This window comes from Prorops nasuta, unplaced genomic scaffold (assembly GCF_024137725.1).
Source record: "Prorops nasuta isolate Cenicafe-Biocafe unplaced genomic scaffold, Cenicafe_Pnas_1.2 PNAS00004, whole genome shotgun sequence".
Taxonomy (NCBI): Eukaryota; Metazoa; Arthropoda; class Insecta; order Hymenoptera; family Bethylidae; genus Prorops; species Prorops nasuta.
The window spans coordinates 6,516,142-6,533,396 of record NW_027116801.1 but is presented as its reverse complement, the minus strand read 5'-3'; the positions used below and the strand labels follow the sequence as shown (position 1 = coordinate 6,533,396).

Genomic DNA, 17,255 nt, shown 5'->3' with positions numbered 1-17,255 from the left:
ATTGCGAAGGGGGAAGAGGGGAAAGCGAGGCTGAATAGAGAGAGCCTTGAAAGAAAGTTAATGCATATAGAGACGGCATCGGCATAAGAGCTTATAATGAATCCGTTATGTCGAGTCGTGTGATGCTAATTTTAACGTAATGCTTGTGCAGTTTCGTTTCGTTGGAACATCATATGCAAGTATATTCAAGGTAAGCCAATCCGAGGCAATCATAACGGTGCAAATCTGCATGTCGCGTTTGGTCTAACGGAAATACGAAGCTCGCAAAATTAAGGGCAATTTGCGCTTTAATAGAATCTCATTTTTAGCAAAACTTCAATTGGATTGTAATAAGTTGCCACCATGTATATTTTTACCTAACGTATTACAACACAATCCGCATCTACGCCTATAATAACCAATTTAACCACTCCAACATTCTGGATTTTCATAAACTGATAATTGATAGCTCCACAGAAGGTCTTTCCGTATATATGTATAACACAGTGAAACCGTAGGACTCTCGTCTTAAATATGAAAATGTTTCCGCTTCAGTCGAACCGTTATCGAGTTGGTATGAAAAATGCGCGAGAGTTCACAAAGTGAAAATAACGATTGATTTGGAGAGAAGCCGGTTAATTAAACGACTGAATTTCGAAGTTGATTGGTAAAAATATCGATTGCGAGGAATCAAGAGTTAATTAAAGAGTTGTCGCGTCCCAGAAAACTCGTGCTGCTGGTAATTAAAATAAACGATAGATCCGGAAATAATCGTAAATTCGAAATTTCATAAAGGAAAAAAAGGCATAAACTGAAATATTCTCCCAGATTATCTGTCAACCGATAATTTTATGCATGAGAAGAGAGACGGTCTCCGCGAAAAGTGGTAAATTAAAGAAGGTGGGAGGTTATAAAGCGCGAGTAATTTATAAATGAAAACGTCATTTGAAAAAGTTCTCGAGGAGCAGGATATATATACTAATTTATGGGCCTTGTTTCACAAGGTTTTTGCGGTTGTTACCGGTTCTGCTCCTACCAGCTTAGCCATTTGTTTCAGTATTCAGAAAATCCGTCTATCCATAATAAGCCTCTTCCGTATATGAAAATGGTCAGGAAACGCGCGAGTATAAAAACACGATATTTCCCAGTTTTTGTCGGATTACTCCCATTTCGCGATGGATGTCATTCGGACAAATCGACGAAATGACGAAACGCGCGTCCATCTCGAGAGTATCGCAGTGAAAGCTGGTTGAGTAAAATCGCGAATGCGTCGCGACAAAAATCGATCAAATGGGAGCTATCGGGGACTCGCATAAATCAGAAAATGACGAAACTCGTTGCGAACCAGAGGAGTCCATCTCTCGCACGTGTCAGTGAAAGCTAGCTGCAATTTAAGTAAGATGGGGACGAATTGTCGTGGTTTTTGACAAGAATCGGTTAAATGGGAGCAATCGGTGGCGCAGATCGTGCAAATTGTACATTCCAATGGATGTATATGTGCAGGTTATATGTAGAATCGAACAATGAACCGCAGAGGGATTCATCCGAGTGAAAGTTGGTTCGATCGCTAAATCGTATAATAATAAGATACATGCTCCCTGTATGTGTATATGGTATATGGAAATCAAACATATACGCTCCATCTAATAATTTTCCCGTTACAACACAAAGATTACGGTACATATCGTTTGAGAGAAATCGATCGAAAAAATTACGCAATTTCGACATAATTTGTCCATAGTGATACAAGGCGAATCTCGCTCATCATTTGTAGGTAAAAAAATTAGAATAATAATTTCACATTAATATAAATATAGTTTAGTCATGTGAGCATTGGCTAAGCTGCTTCGCAAGTTACGCTTAATTGGATTTATAAAAGCAGCTGCTTAAAATATTTGTCATTATTCTATTAAGCCAATATATTCATAAGCAGCGCAGGCGCCCAGCTGTTAAAAGTATACGAAATCGCTAAGAAGCAAGGTGTGGTTACGCTTAACTATGCCGAGGCTTTATTAAGTATCGCAATGTGTATCGGTAATAAATATCGAAACTAGTTTATCATTTCAACAATGAAACCGTGACTGAGCGGTCGAATGGCGGTATCCAATAAAATAGCAAGGCGTTCAAAATTCAGTTAAAAATGACATAAGTTATGTTGGGCATAACTGCAACTTGTCAGAGTTTTGCATAAAGCACGATCTAGAAATAGCTGCAATAACGTATCTATTTACGATAGCATAAAACGAATTTGATGTTGTGATTGATACGGGAATTAGAATTAAGAATAAGAAGAGAGGTCTGGATTAAATTCAACTGGAATGGAAACTTGCAATGAATTGACTACATATATATATATATATATATATATATATACGCGCGAGTGAGCGGCGAGTCCGATAAAGATAAATTCGAGTCGGGATTGATATTGAAATTGGAGAATGATGAAGGGGACTGAGCAGTGGAAATGAGGTGGAGGAATAATAAGAATATAGCGATAAGAATAATTCGAATGTCTATGAAGTAGCATCATGGGATGGGATCGCTAACGATGGAAAGTTCATTGCTTGTCGTCTCTCACGTTTTGTTGGAGAATTTTCGAGACGCGAGAGAGAACGAGAAGAGAAGTGAGGGAGGGGGAGAGGGGATGGTTGGTACGAAGTCTGAACGGGATGTCGTGGAGTATACAGTGTATGCTAATGGGAGACGTCTCTGTGTAATAAGGAGGGCCCGTGTGTGCCTACGCGAATAAAACTGCTGGACGAAGGGAAACAATGTTATCTGAGCCGTGTGATCTTCGACCGCTTATTCGATCCTCGCAAGCGTTTCTCACCTGAATGCCCGTGCTTTTCATAAGCGTGCACAGAATACCTCGCAGGTACCGTCCACGCTTGATAATGGCTTGCACCTTGCTCGCGGCCCCCACACATTTTTCACAATATACAGTCTCTTCCCTCTGCTTCGAGGAAAAAAGTCCCTAAGGCGAAACACGAAAGGTCTGACGAGACGAAGAGACACTGTGCTTGAAGGGGAGGGGGCAGGGGACCAGAAGACGCCACCAGGCAAACGGGACTTTATATTTCTTGGCGTGTTTATGCAAGCAAATTAGCCACGTGTGCTACACCACGAAAAAAATGTCACCCTTTGCTAACATGTCCATGTATATACGCCTAGAAGTTCCTTCCAAACATTTCTTCTCTACGCCACCATGTTTCATCCTTTGCCACGCAAAAATCTACCGAGCCCTCCGTATAGTAAAATAGTAAAGCAGCATTTTCGAGCCAGGCGAGTTACTCGGTTCAACATGTTCCAGCATGATTCTTCTTCTTCTTCTTCGGGGGAGAGAGGGGGAGAAGCTTTAAAGACCAGCGAGCCATTCCTTAGAAATTTACAAGGTATCGAAGGGAGTCCACACCGGACTGGATCTCGAGTTACCACGCTCGGCGAGCATTAATAAAGTAGCCGAACAACGCGGATCCCCCTGGAAGAGGTCGACCGATGGGAAATTGTTATTTAACTGAGGTACCTAAATCTCAAACTCAAAGCGTATATTGTAAAATGAGGTAAAAGTATGGGAAAACGAATTTTGTATAGAGAAACATAGAGGGTATAGGTATATATAGTATGGTACGTGTATTAATAGGTAATAATCTGAGACAGGATAATTTAACAAGGGACCAGAACAAAAGCATTAAAGTTGGAGGCCTTAATGAAGCAAGCGACATAATCAGGGGATCTAGTCTGAAACACATAGTCTGGCTGCAGTATTGTTTCGTTTAAGAATGATTTCCTGGTAGTGGGTGGTGTTCGCGTTGGGTGAAGGGGAAGTGGCCGTTAGCGTATATGCAGCTGATATATGTACGATGTGCGTGTGCGGGTAAGGTACACGAGGATCAAGGAAAATAGGATTCAATGAAATCGGCCAAGTTGTCCTGTGCCGTGACTAACAGAAGAACCTGTAATTGACGTAACGAGCATTGCAGTTTCCATTGAACCGAAGAGATAAGTAGGACCATCGCATCGGTCCAGTATATATATATATATATTAGATCTCGCGTTTTACCTCGACGGTTACGGTAAATCTTATTCGATAATTGAACGCCCCCTCCACCCTCGTTCCAACAGACTACCCTTAATGAGATGCCACTTCTCGCAGGTGCACTATACGCTACTCTCGGTCGCCATATAGTATATAAATATATATACCTAGTGTGTCTACTATTCCAAGTCCAAATCTCCTCAGCAAATTTTTCCTCCTGCTGTACTGTGCGTTGTTCGCATAATTTTCTCACTGGCAAACACTACTGACAGCAATGCATCCCCCCTCCATCGCACAGAGATGATCGCAAGTTTGCTAAATCTCATGGTGGATTACAAAGTTTTATGTTTGCCTATATGACTGTTACATCCATGAAAAGTTTGCTGAAAAGACAAGCCAGTAGTAAATCATGGCCCTTATCTAGCCAATCTAACTGGTATCCGAACACGTTATTTGCGTGGGTTGATAAATTTATAGTTGCAGTTTTTAGCAGTTTTATCTTCCGTTATGTTATGTTTTCCAGACGCGACATTGCTGTTTAATCGAATGTGCGTCGTCTTCACGGTCGATCGACGTCGAGTCGCTTTAATGAGACGGTTTTCTTAGTAGTTCAGATACAGTAGTGCTATTTAAACCTGCATCAATGAACCAAATGACTTCCTAGTGAATCCTCACCTTCGGTTTCCTTATACAAGGACGAAATAATGCCTCTAACCGAGCCAAATTACCTTTGACTATAGAGTATCCGCGAATGGTATTTTCATTCAATTTCATTCCAAACTACCATTTATTTTCTCACAAAATTACGATAATATAAATCAAGCCTTGACAAAGATTTATAAGACATTGTATATTGATAAAAAATCAATGTATTTAAGATTACATTTTTCTCTCCTCTACCTATAATTTGCATATTCTAGGAAGCATTGGCGATCAAGTATCCGAATTTATAGTAGGAAAATAGATAATTTTTAGATCAAATTCCTGTTTGATATGTAATAAAGGAAGCAAGGTAGTAAATCATTAAACTTTTTTAATTGACATCAACGTGGGAATGTAGATATTATTATTACTTGGCATAAAACGCTCAGGCACGACGACAATAAATTATTTATCACGGGGTTCTTACGAGAAAGTGGGTGAGAATATCATACAGTTGTTTGATTTGAAAAAATGTACGAGCTCTCCTTTAAAATAATACGTAATGTTTATATCGAAAACTGTAATATTTCATTCTTACTCCTGTTCTGTTATGTGCTCGTATAAACATTTCTTGTATGCCATTTAAATTTAATAAAATACCGTATTAAATGTTAAGTGTGGAATGATGAAAGTTACACGGTTCATTCAATGGTAATAAGCTCATCGTAGAAATAGAATTGCATACAGAAGGGCGGACCGTTATGAAACGAAGCTTCTTCATTACCAGGAACAAAAAGTAGAACGATCTTGCGGATTCCTGGGGTGCCTGTTATACGGACTCGAAGAAAAGAGCTCGGAATCTCTGCCATAAAATAAGCTTGATGGTCTGACAAAGGCAACGAATTATAGCCAGGACGAAGATAGCCATAGCTTATTATCAGTCGCTTCTTCAGGTTCGAACAAATAGATTATCTCGATGAGTTGAAATGCCGATCGAATTGTGCAAGACTGAAAAGTGTCAACAAACGCGAGACGACTGTGCAACGTGTGCTTATGACCGTCAGGAAACGAGCGATAAATCAAAGAAAATATTAAACTTACTTCCATTGAACTAAGTGGCGCATATGTCAGTTAATTTGCGACACTTTATATTACCATTAAGTTTATTCATCTTTTTCAGGGCTATCGATTTCAGCATTTTATCGCGTCTGCTTTCCTAGCTCGTTAGCGAAGCCATGTCCATGACGCAAGCTCCCTATAGGAGACTTACTTCCACACGTGAATCTGACAATGCGTGGGCGGCAAACCAGCGAGTTACAGTCATTTTGCATGCTTCACGTGTAACCACGGTTATATCCTGTCCTTCAAATTACTTTAGCACGGCGAGTGCCACCCAAACTTTGTCCAACCATACTTGACACTATTCCACTACAAACTTTACATTATCCCATCAAACATTAGCCAACTTCTTTAGAAAAATTATTTTATATCTTGCAATTTCCAAAATTAAATTTGTCCCAGCTACTAAATTCAATTAGTTCGTTTGAACAATCTAGGAATAGCTTTCGCGAGTACAAGAGGCGTATGTAGTAAGCACCAGAAAAACGGCTATAAGATAACAAAGGAAGTACGATATGCACGTGCTCATCCTACAAAATGTTAGGTGCACGAGCACTTTGAATTCCCTTTGCATATCATTGTTGCTCAGAAAAAGTCCGGCAACTCTCATCTCGTGAATAAGAATGCTTAATTTGAAAGTGTTTATAGTTGTTGATCCACCGTTCTTGCCGAATGCCTAACTCCTTTAGCACTTCAAGGATGAAACCTTGGGATAATATCCTTGTTTTATTTCTCGCCTAATCATGCAAAAATGTGATAATCGTTATTACGCGGAATGGGATAAAAACAAGCATTGCGAATAAGTTCCACGAGTGTCGAGAGGATAAAAGCTAATTAACACAGGTCACTAAAAGTGAGGAATTCCTCGAGAAGAAATAATTAACGATCAAAGGAAGCATCAGACGAGCTTTGAGACGAGGCTCATTGGCATTAACAATTAAGAAGCGGAACAATCTTGATCGATTAAAAGTGAAGCACTCTTGGAAGAGAGCGTCGAGAAGAGAATTTACGACTGAAACATTAAACGAGTCTGCTGAATTTTGTATATTCCTCGTGTAATTCAATTAACTGATATGGCCCTTATCGGTGCTCATCCTATGTGACTGTGCGATCAATTAATTATATTGTTTGATTATTTCACACCCGGAGATTCGTAATTAGAGGCAGAGCAGAAAAAAAACCGTATCATCCGTAAGAACAATTAAGTTGAGTAAGAGATGAAAGTCGCGTGGACAGTGAAGTAACGAATCAGAAAGGAGCTTTAGTATTTCTCAGGAGCACTAACAACTCTCATCCGCCGTGTACTTCCACAACAGCTGAATTACTTCACTTTTCGCTATCTACCTTATTAATCGCGAAACTATAGTCGTGCCTCAACACTATCTAACTCGGAAGTAAATCAACCGCTAAGCCCGGTGGGATGTTGCGAAACGGCACGGTGGTCAGCGATGACGATCATCGCTGGCAATCAGAAACGATTAAGATCTAAATGGCCAACTCAATCTACGATTAAAACCCCAAAATATTGACTCCACTTTCAGGCTGAACAAACTTGGTTACCTTGAAAAACACTCCTCGTTCCCATTTCTTTTCAAACATTCAATCCTTGCACCGATGTTTGGAAATTCGTATATAAATTTCACTCCACCAGCGTTTGAATATTATACCAATCAATGCTGTTTCATGAATAAATCTGCCACGTGACTCGATTTAATATTCGCAATATAACTAAATGCGACGAATCGTTCAACACCTCGTCCGTTCAGCATCCATTAATTAAACTGAAAATATATATTGTAGTGATAAGAGCTGGTCGTAGAATTGATGTATCAGGAAACGTTCGCCATTCTACCGTGTGTGTATAGTGTAAGAAACATAAGTAGCCAAGGGTACAAAGTATGACAAGTATACCTATCCGTTCTCCAGAGGTACATTAATTTTCGTTATCAACGGAAAAGGACTGTTAACGCGACTTCTCGATGCAAATCTCCAGAGAATTGCCTAATGGCCGACAACTCTAACCCACGCCCTTGATAGAGTCACGGTTAATCCGAGATTAGCTACCAGCCCGTCAACCAACTGTAATTATCCACACGTACGGTAAACACGAAGAAGAGTTTCCGGAGCTCAAGCACCTATGATAAATTTTGCTTCCGTGTATGTATACCGTCAAAGAGGTACACTATATATATAGGTAAAAAGAGGTTGCTGGGGGGATGGAGTCCTCTTCTTCGCGAAGCTTTTTTGAGCAGTGAAAAATCTGGAATTAAATAAATTTGGGTGAGCCGTGAAACTGAACGGGAGCTATTCACGTTCGCACTAGGTGCCTATCCTATACAGGAAGAGCAAGCTGACTGGTCGGCGTTCATGCAGCAATTATGCAACATTGTGCTGAAACGGCCAAGTGGAGACTGGCCAACGCGTTGTTCGTTTTACGAGCCAGTCATTACACTCGAGACGTGACCGCACAAAGCATCGCAGATTTTCTGCTGCATGTAGAAGCAACTGCAGCAAGTATCGGTCGGTCTAACATATTGCCCTAACCGCCGCGCCGTGTAATATGCATACATACGCGGCCATCGAGACCCGAAGATGCACCTGCCCCGTGCATCCACGCAGACCCTTCCGTTTCGAATACATCTGTTGCTTGCGAGAAGCTATACAACCTCTCCTCTCCCCCACCCCCTCCTTTTTTTATTTTTCATATACTTCAACTTATATTTTATTCCCCTCCTAAGCTTCCCTTCTTCCTCCCCATTCCCCACTCGCGAATCGAAAGCTCCCAAGGACCAAGGACTAACAGCTTCTCTCCCCCTGCAAACCGATCTCTACTTTATCGGTTTAATATCTTACTTTACGAGGCACAACCAACTCTTTAATGAAATACCAAGTTTTTCTTCGATCTTTCCAATCTCGAGCCAATTAAATATTTCAAATCAGGAGTGAATCGCTCTCGGTTAACTTAACATTTAGTACATTTCTTTCAATTCGATCTACTCCGCACTATTTATCGATCTTACATCGTTATTTACTATTGAGTATATTTACCGTTTCACTGGAAAATCTAAACTCGATCTTCACGCGTCAATTTGATCCTCTTTTTCTTCCGCAGTTACACCACACTGAGAGTTTTATTCCTCGTGAGTTTTTCATACGAATCTGTGGCAAGATTGACACCCAATGGAAAAACCATTTGAAGGGATAAGGTAAAAACTGTTTTCCATTACGTTCGCAGGTTGCCATCCTCGGATACGATTTTATTTAATCAGACTTGCGGCTTGGGGTATGGTAAATCAACAGCCGGTATTTATCCACTCGAGGAGGAAGCGCGCTGGACTCATAATATTATGTTAATACAAGAACTTTCATCGGATGACGCTTGATTATTTACGACCCTCTCTCTCTTCTCTCTCTCTCTCTCTCTCTCTCTCTCTCTCTCTCTCTCCCTCCCTCTGATACTTCGACTTTTTAACCGAAATTTCTCATAGGAACGCCATTATCCTTGAAGTAAAAAGCTGATATTTCAGAGAATTAGCTGCGGACTGGAACTCGGCGGAAGACGCGTGCTTACGAGAACGTGCTGAAATCGCACATTAAGTTTTTATCAAGCAACAGATGAAAGGAATGTATCTGAAACTCGTTGATTTGCTTCGTCGAGATCGTGTGAGTAATGTTAAGCAAACTCCCACTAGCTCCACTCGGAGTGTACTCTCGAGGGTGCGGTAAACTTTAAAATAGCCGAGAGACCAGAACAACCAGCAACTTCCACTTGTATATATGTTCCACGTACACCACTACCAATGAATTGTCGTGCATAATCCACGAACTTACCAGCATCGTTATTTCAATAAATATATATATATATATATATATACAAGCGAGATTCCATAGGAAAAAAAAATACAGATCCATACGTTTCTATAATTTAAATAATTGAAATCAATCGAGATGAGCGTTTAATAATGGTGCTTTGGAATAAATTGCGTAATTCCGAGCGTTGAGGGAAATTGCAATAGCTGTTGAGAGGCTTGATTCTGTCGGTTCGCATAAAAGGGTAGCGCTGCTTTCGCACGACGAATCCGAAATTATTAGGAGCAATATAGCGCAGGGGTATGAAAGGATATATTGCAAAATGACGGTTTTTCATGGACGAGGGCGATCTTCGTGTATTCGTTGAAGCTGAATAGTCGATCTTATCAGGGCTTAACACCCGCGAGACATCGACCTTGCGGATATTCCCGCCTGGAATTCGATGATACAGGATACGTTGGCTGAGGTTGGAACCAAGAGGGTTCGGGATGGAGCAAAGTCAACCGTGATTATTTATCGCTCATTATAATGCGGCTAGGTACTTTGCGGGGTTCGGGACGAGAAAGACCGCCACCCGAGGAATCGGCAGCGCGATCGAGATACGGATAAGATCGTAGCCAACGCCTACGATTTATTAAGTCTTGCCGTGTGGCTGATCCTTAAGTCTTTTCCTCTCTGCAGATCCTTGAGAACGAACGCTAATAAACATAGGGAAAAAATGCTCCTTTGAGATCCTGCAATGAAGCAGTTCAGAATAGGCAGAGAGAGAGAGAGAGAGAGAGAATTAGTTGAAGTGAAAAATATTTTATTAACACGGGTACATCATTAGTAACGATTTGCGTTCGGAAATTTGCAGTAGGTTGTAGAGTCGAGGTATATGCATGATTTATCGAGTCTTGAGTAATCCTCCCGCGACTTCCCGCTTGGACCTTGAGAGACCACGCGTTCACCTTCCTATATCGGGACAGCATGGCATGTACATTCAAATGCGCTGTGTATATATACCATACGCGGTTAAACTCCGTTTCTCTCGTGGCAGACAATCAAGCAACAGAAATCAAAGCTAGTACAATTATAGACTCCGACCGAGTCAATGACTGTTATTATTTGCTATCCTGCCGTAATGAAAATGTTAAGCCTATTGGCAGCAAAATCTCCTCCCTATCTTCTATAAACTTATAATTGTATTATGCGAAAAGCTTTAATTCACTCGATTACTCACCGTCGATTTTTTCAACTTGAACCAATACTGCCTATTTGCATACATTAGATGTTGTATAATTTAGAGCATACAAAAGAAATTGTATAAGGTGCAGTGTCGAGAGAGGCGAATGGAATTATCTCAGGCAAGAATTTTAAGCCGAGTAGCTCATTGGAATATTTCTGAGAAAAAGAGAATTTTTAATCGTTATAATGATTTATATTTGTAACATTAGCCACAGTTCGAAACCTGGCGAGGAACTATTTCTGCAAATTCTAATTGTCTTCTCTAGCACAGTTAGATTCTTGTAAGGATAGTGAAAATACCTTCGCCTCGCCTGTGTTTCTTTCCACCAATCTTAATTGGTTCGAAAACTCCGACACGCCAGAAAAATCGATCCTTTCACTTAGCAGACGTCTAGTTAAAAGCCGAGATGCTGCGATCGACTTGTTACAGAACCTACATTGTTCTGCCCTATCGTAAGGAGTTTATTCGGGATTTCTAAGAAACGAACGAACCTTATTCCCAATAGCTAAATAATTCATTCGTAACGTTCGAATCAATCAATTCAGCTGGGTGTAACATAAAATCTAATTGTTTAATCTGAAATTTTAAATGTCAAATTTTACACTCATACGATTCTTTTGGATATATATACTTTCCATGCACTACAACTCATTAACGAATTTTTTTATACAATTTATAACAAATTAGAAATGTACTATAAGCAAAAAACCCATTCGAGCAATAAAAAATGTGAAATTAAAATCTTTAAATTATGCAGAGTAATTGAATTATCTATGCTATAAAAAATCTACCTTGATTCATAGATTAATCTAGTGGACCAAAAACTACCGGTATATATTCGCAGATTCATTTGATAGATTCAATATAATATAATAATTCCTTATACAGCTTCTATCAGTGGAAAGTAAGTTTATTACTGTCGAGGCAATGAGGTATCGATCAATCATTGGTAGATATACTTTACTATTGGTTTAGCCAATTCATTGGATCGAGCGGCGTGGTTCTGTCGACGAAGCTACTCAATTCAGTGGTATAGCCGCTGTATCGGACCTCCGTCGACGATTCGGCCCTCTCCGCGATCTAATAATGAGGCAACGTCAGAGCACAGCTCGACTCGGTAATTGCGTAACTCAATTTAGCAAAGGATTGCCGTAACCGGATCGAGGAGGCAGGGACTTTCTCAACGGGAGGGCGAACTTTGTACGAATGTGGAATAGTGACCTAGCGTAGAGCTATAATTGCAATGTTCGTTCCATTCCCTCCTCGAGCCATATGTAATCGTCTTACGGAATTAATGGTCGACTGACGGCCGGAGTAGATAAACGCCGCAAAGATAGGGAAGTGATTTGAGAATTTCCCGATAGATCGACCAGCGATTGCTGCGAGACCTTTCTTGAGAATTTCAACTGGAATTAACACCAGACCTCATAAGTAATAGCACACGCCTAAGTATAGTGCGCCAACGCGCTTTGTCTCGTCCATTTTTTCCTACCATAAATTACATTGTTTCCCTATAATGAACTGCCAACCGAACACTGCGAATAATTACACCTATACAGCGATACAACGATCGCTCGAAGAGAACACGTAGGATCGCGAAGAATATTCCAGTGGAAGTGGCAAATGGCAATTGAAAATGAAATGATATCATTTCCAGGTTAATTTACTCCCGAGGGAATCTCAGTCACGGATCCTCCGAGTTCGGATCCAGACTCCGGCAGTTTCTTCTTCGTCTGCGATAGTCACAATTAAAGCAAAGCGTGCGCCTGATTTATGAGAATGGCAATCGCCACTGCAGAAAAATTTCAAGTAAATTTCAATTACTGTCTCACGGCGTCATTTATCAATTCGCAACTGCCGGCCGGAAAGGAGGTGAAACCAATTTGAACCGAGTCCAGCTGCAGGAGGAGTAGCTCGCATTGATTCGCACTGCTGATTTTCTTTACTTTTTTTCTTGGATTAGCGTACGGTAGTGGCAGTTGCAACGCGACTGTAACTCCTTTCGGCGTGAATTGGTTTACATCGCCGTGCTTCTGTGATTGTGGTCAACGGCCGATCCAATGATTGCAAGAAATGACAACGGTGCTCATCATCATCCCCTTGCACTCTTGCGAGCCATTAAAATTTTCTTCATCCACGATTGCACATTTGCATTTGGTCGACTGGTTCGCGAATCGCTGTAGTTTTTATCACGTGCCACGATATATACATATACTGATAATCGCCAGCGATGTCTCTACTCGAAATCCATTCTTCGTGTATGTATCCCAAAGCGGAAGTAGGATGACTAGCTCGCATCGCATATCCGTTTGTAGCTCAGAGGAGAGTCTATCCGTCATGATTCGCGATTGCATCGCAGCTATATGCATCGAAAGTGGCGTAGGATTTGAAAAGTGATCGCAGCCAATGCGGTAGAGATTCCAGGGATTCGCGAGTCCGTAGTATTACATGGATCAGCCATGCAAGGAAAAAGTTTGCAAGGGATGGTAAACACGCGGATGCAACGGTGGGTCCTCCGTGGAACGAGTCAGGCCGGTAAATCATTTTCAGAATCAGTTGGCGAACTCATAAAACAAACGGGCGTTTGCGCCAACCAACCACGTCACTTCCTGCCGACCTCAGACTGAAGCCACGCTAGGCTGCACGCTCTGACCGGGTTATCGTTCAAAGTCACTTCCGTTCGTTGCCGCTTCCTAATGAACTTGACTCGTCTGCTGACACCGATCCTTCACCTGTAAAAAAGCTCTCACCTCTGCCGTATATTACTTTTGACCTCGATGGAATGAAAAATATTTATTAGAGATAGAGCATAACACTTATACGTATATTATATTATAACGATTTCAGAGAAATAAAACTGCGGTGAATTTAATAATGTTACAGCGAGTACTGCATAGTACGCTTGAAATGAGTTATAGTATATACTATGTATATAATAAACCTCGGGAAGCTTTATTATAGTGGAGGATTGGCTGGCGATTTGCATGGTCAACGAAAGCTAACGGAAAATCAACTGGTAATGAGAGCTGGCGAGACGAGTCCTGGGTAGTGATTACACGTATATGTATAAATCCTTGCATTATAACGAGTAAAATGCTTTGAAACGCTTTGATGTGCAAAGTAGCAAGGACCTTAAAGATGAAAAGTCTACATTGTAAGCGAGTCCACAGATGTTGCTGCAAAAGGACACGAGCAATCTACTCTTTAAGCAGCTGACAGGAATTCTCAACATACGCTCTATCAGCGAAATCTAATAATGACTACGTTAATGCTTTTGGAGGTCTTCCTTTTTTCGACCATTAACCGAAGCACTAATGACACGTCCTGTCGATCGGCCAGCTTATCGAGCAAACTTTACAATTTCCCCCGGCTCAAACGCGAGATTCTCCTCTGATGAATTAAGAAATTAACGATAGCCCGCCACAGTCCCACCGACGACCAAGGGATGTATCTATTATTGAAACCAGCACACAATTACTGATGCTCGGTACAAAAAAGACTATCCCGAAGGGTGATCGATTTGATTGGTAGAAAAAGTCAATGTCCCTTTCGCAGTTTATAAGTACAACCATTGGCTCAATCGACAAACAGCTGGCAAAAAATGCTGCAATATTGCCAGGAAAGAAAAGAACTGGTTTTCTATGCGTGTCGCGTTGCTAATAGAATTTCTACAGTGCGGAAAAACGCTTGAAAGGGTAACGACGTTAAACGTTAAGCGGTGAGTAATTTTACGACAAACAGAGTGAATCGAGGATGGACGTCCGACATTGTTTGTTTAGGGAAGTTGACGGAAAAGGTGAGGAAAGATAAGAGAGATAGGCGATCGTCAACATTACACAACGGTGGGGCGAAAGCCACAGGAAAAACTTGACCCGGAATTCTCGTGGATTGTCCGGTGAGCGTAAATGTGATCCCGGCGACCGAGGAGGTTCCGTTGCAAGAAGTCATCCGCAAATGGAAGATTCCAAAGAGTATAACGGAATTGAGACTGCGGGAATGCACTGTACTTGATAATAATAAGAGGACAAATACTTTCGTTGCTGTACAGTACCCACTTGGCCTCTGTTGGGGAGAAAAAGGAAGAGGAAATCAATGTGAGATTTATGCTATAGGTATATTTGTGACTGCGAGGATATGTTATACGTTGGATGGATGAATGTTTTTGCTCTACGATAAACCTTATGGTGTAACTAGAGAGAGAGAGAGGGACTGAGAGAAGCTCTCGTTAAGCTGATTATCGCAGAAAACGCTTAATGCGCGACGGTCCGACAGGACTTATCGCTTACCACAGAAGATCCGTACGATCCCACTATGACGCAGCTAGCATTCTACAAAACTAACTATATCACTGACAATTGTGCAGCCGCTGATCTACCCTAACGGGACCACTCGCGTTTCTTATCTCATTTGTTATAATTCTATATAATACAATACCGCTCGCTCTATTCGACCTACATGACTTATACTGCCACTTTATCTAATTTAAAATACACGTACAGTTGTTACTATTGCTTTAATTATCCAATTGTCTATTCCACTGTTGACTTATTTCTCTCGTTTGTTATAATCCTATTACAGCGTTGATTAATAAGTGTAATAATAAAATGGTTAGGCTATGATCGATAAGTTTAGTAAGTAGACAATTTTTATAGATCACAATCATTGCTTATATAGGTTTCTATATTTTACCTACTACTTTTCAAGTCCCTTTCGTAGGAGTGGTGAAATCGTGTGAATGGCTGACGAATGTATGGATTTTCTGCATTCACACGTACGTTACATCTTCCACGAAGATTCCACGAACGTTGTTGCACGGAAGTTCTCCTGTTGCCATGCAAGTTGAACGATGTCCTACCCCACCGTGGCAAATTTCGCACTGAACAACGATTTAAAAAAGAGAAAAGAGAGAAATGAAAGCACCAACCACCGGAGAGGTAAGCTAAAAATAACTCTCGTATGCTTCGGATGAACGAATGAAACGCATGTTAACATACACATGCAGCAGTAAACTGTACACTGCGTATCTGCAACGTGACTGAGGTATTACACGGCAAAAATGTCATTTGACCAAACCGGTTTTAATAATTTAACAGCATTAGTAGGCCAAAGTTTATTAAACTTCCTTTTCTACATTATTCGTGGAAAATATAACTGGTGACTTCCTCAAATTAAAAAAGCAATTCCTAAAGGTGTGTCTAGACTTGAACATTCTACTGCCCTCCAGCCAAATGAATGCACTAATAATTCTATAGTGTGTACAACAATTAAAAGAATACAGAAATACTAGAATTTTATTGCATTTATTCGAATCTTGTGGAATAAGATGCTCTAAATTAAATCCGACCTAATACATACATAAAAATCGATTCTGTTACATGAAAATCAGGTTAAATAAACAGCATATGCTCGGATATGCAAGTAGCAGAAAGTTTGAAGGTTGGTAAACGTTGTAACTGATGAGAAAACATCGCAGCATACTCCATGCATAAAATCTGAAGACTATCCAGCGATAATCGAGCGACATCTGGTTGGCACTGTTGGCAGGTGCTGCTGGAGTTAATCAGATCGCGTTACCGCTCGAACGCACACGATCCTGGAAGCGCGAGTGAACGAACGTTGAGCTCGAGTGACTGGGCGAGTGAGTTAGTTCAGCTCTAGTCCGTTCTGTTGTGGTACACGCAGCAGCTTACTGGCAGACTGGCTGGTGCAAGCGTGGCGTAACTGTCTCTTCCGGAGAATTGATAGCTGTCCAAGCGCACTCCGCTATACCTGATAGAGTCCCACTTCTTTCAGGTTATACTAACCGTTGCGTGCCTAGCAAATTACGACCATTTTATCACAATACCAGAGAGGTTCCAGCGAAACGAGTGCAAAAGTGTTGGCGAGCAAATGTTCCATAGTAATATTTAAAATGGTTTAACGACAGTAGTAAAGTTTTTCGATAAAGCAGAGTCGCGTAAGTTGTACCATCGTCCTCTCAAAATGTGCGATTTTCTCGCGGGCTCGTAATTCGCTATAGCGTGAGAACGGGAATTCCGGACTCCCAGGTATCAGTCTTCTGCCTCTGTAACAATGGTCCCTACGCGATTACGTTCGGTAAAGCAACTCGAATCCCCGCGGGGCCCGAGAGACCACTTTTCTCCACCCACTTCTTTGTCTCCTTTCCCTTTCTCTCTCTCTCTCTCTCTCTCAAAAATAACTTCTTTAATCCAAGAGTCTGTAAGCAACTTTCAAGCATCTCTTCTTCTGCTTTCTTATCGATCGAATCTTCAAGAGTCATCAAAATATTTGTTATTCTATACACCAGTAGTTCCTATATCAATAAATCATTTTCAATCCTTTGCAACTCTTCCTATAAAAGAATAATTCTTATGAATTCTACTTGTCATGTGTATTTTTCTCAATGTTTATTTATCATATCAATAATATTTTGTATATTGA

At 40.8% G+C, this 17,255-nt stretch overlaps 1 protein-coding gene across 1 annotated transcript in view; it reads right to left on the bottom strand.

The window, feature by feature from the left end:
- The window catches only part of Cad99C (cadherin-99C), a 124,899-nt gene that overhangs the window by 35,260 nt on the left and 72,384 nt on the right, over nucleotides 1-17,255 (bottom strand). The gene's annotated exons all lie outside the window — the stretch shown is intronic.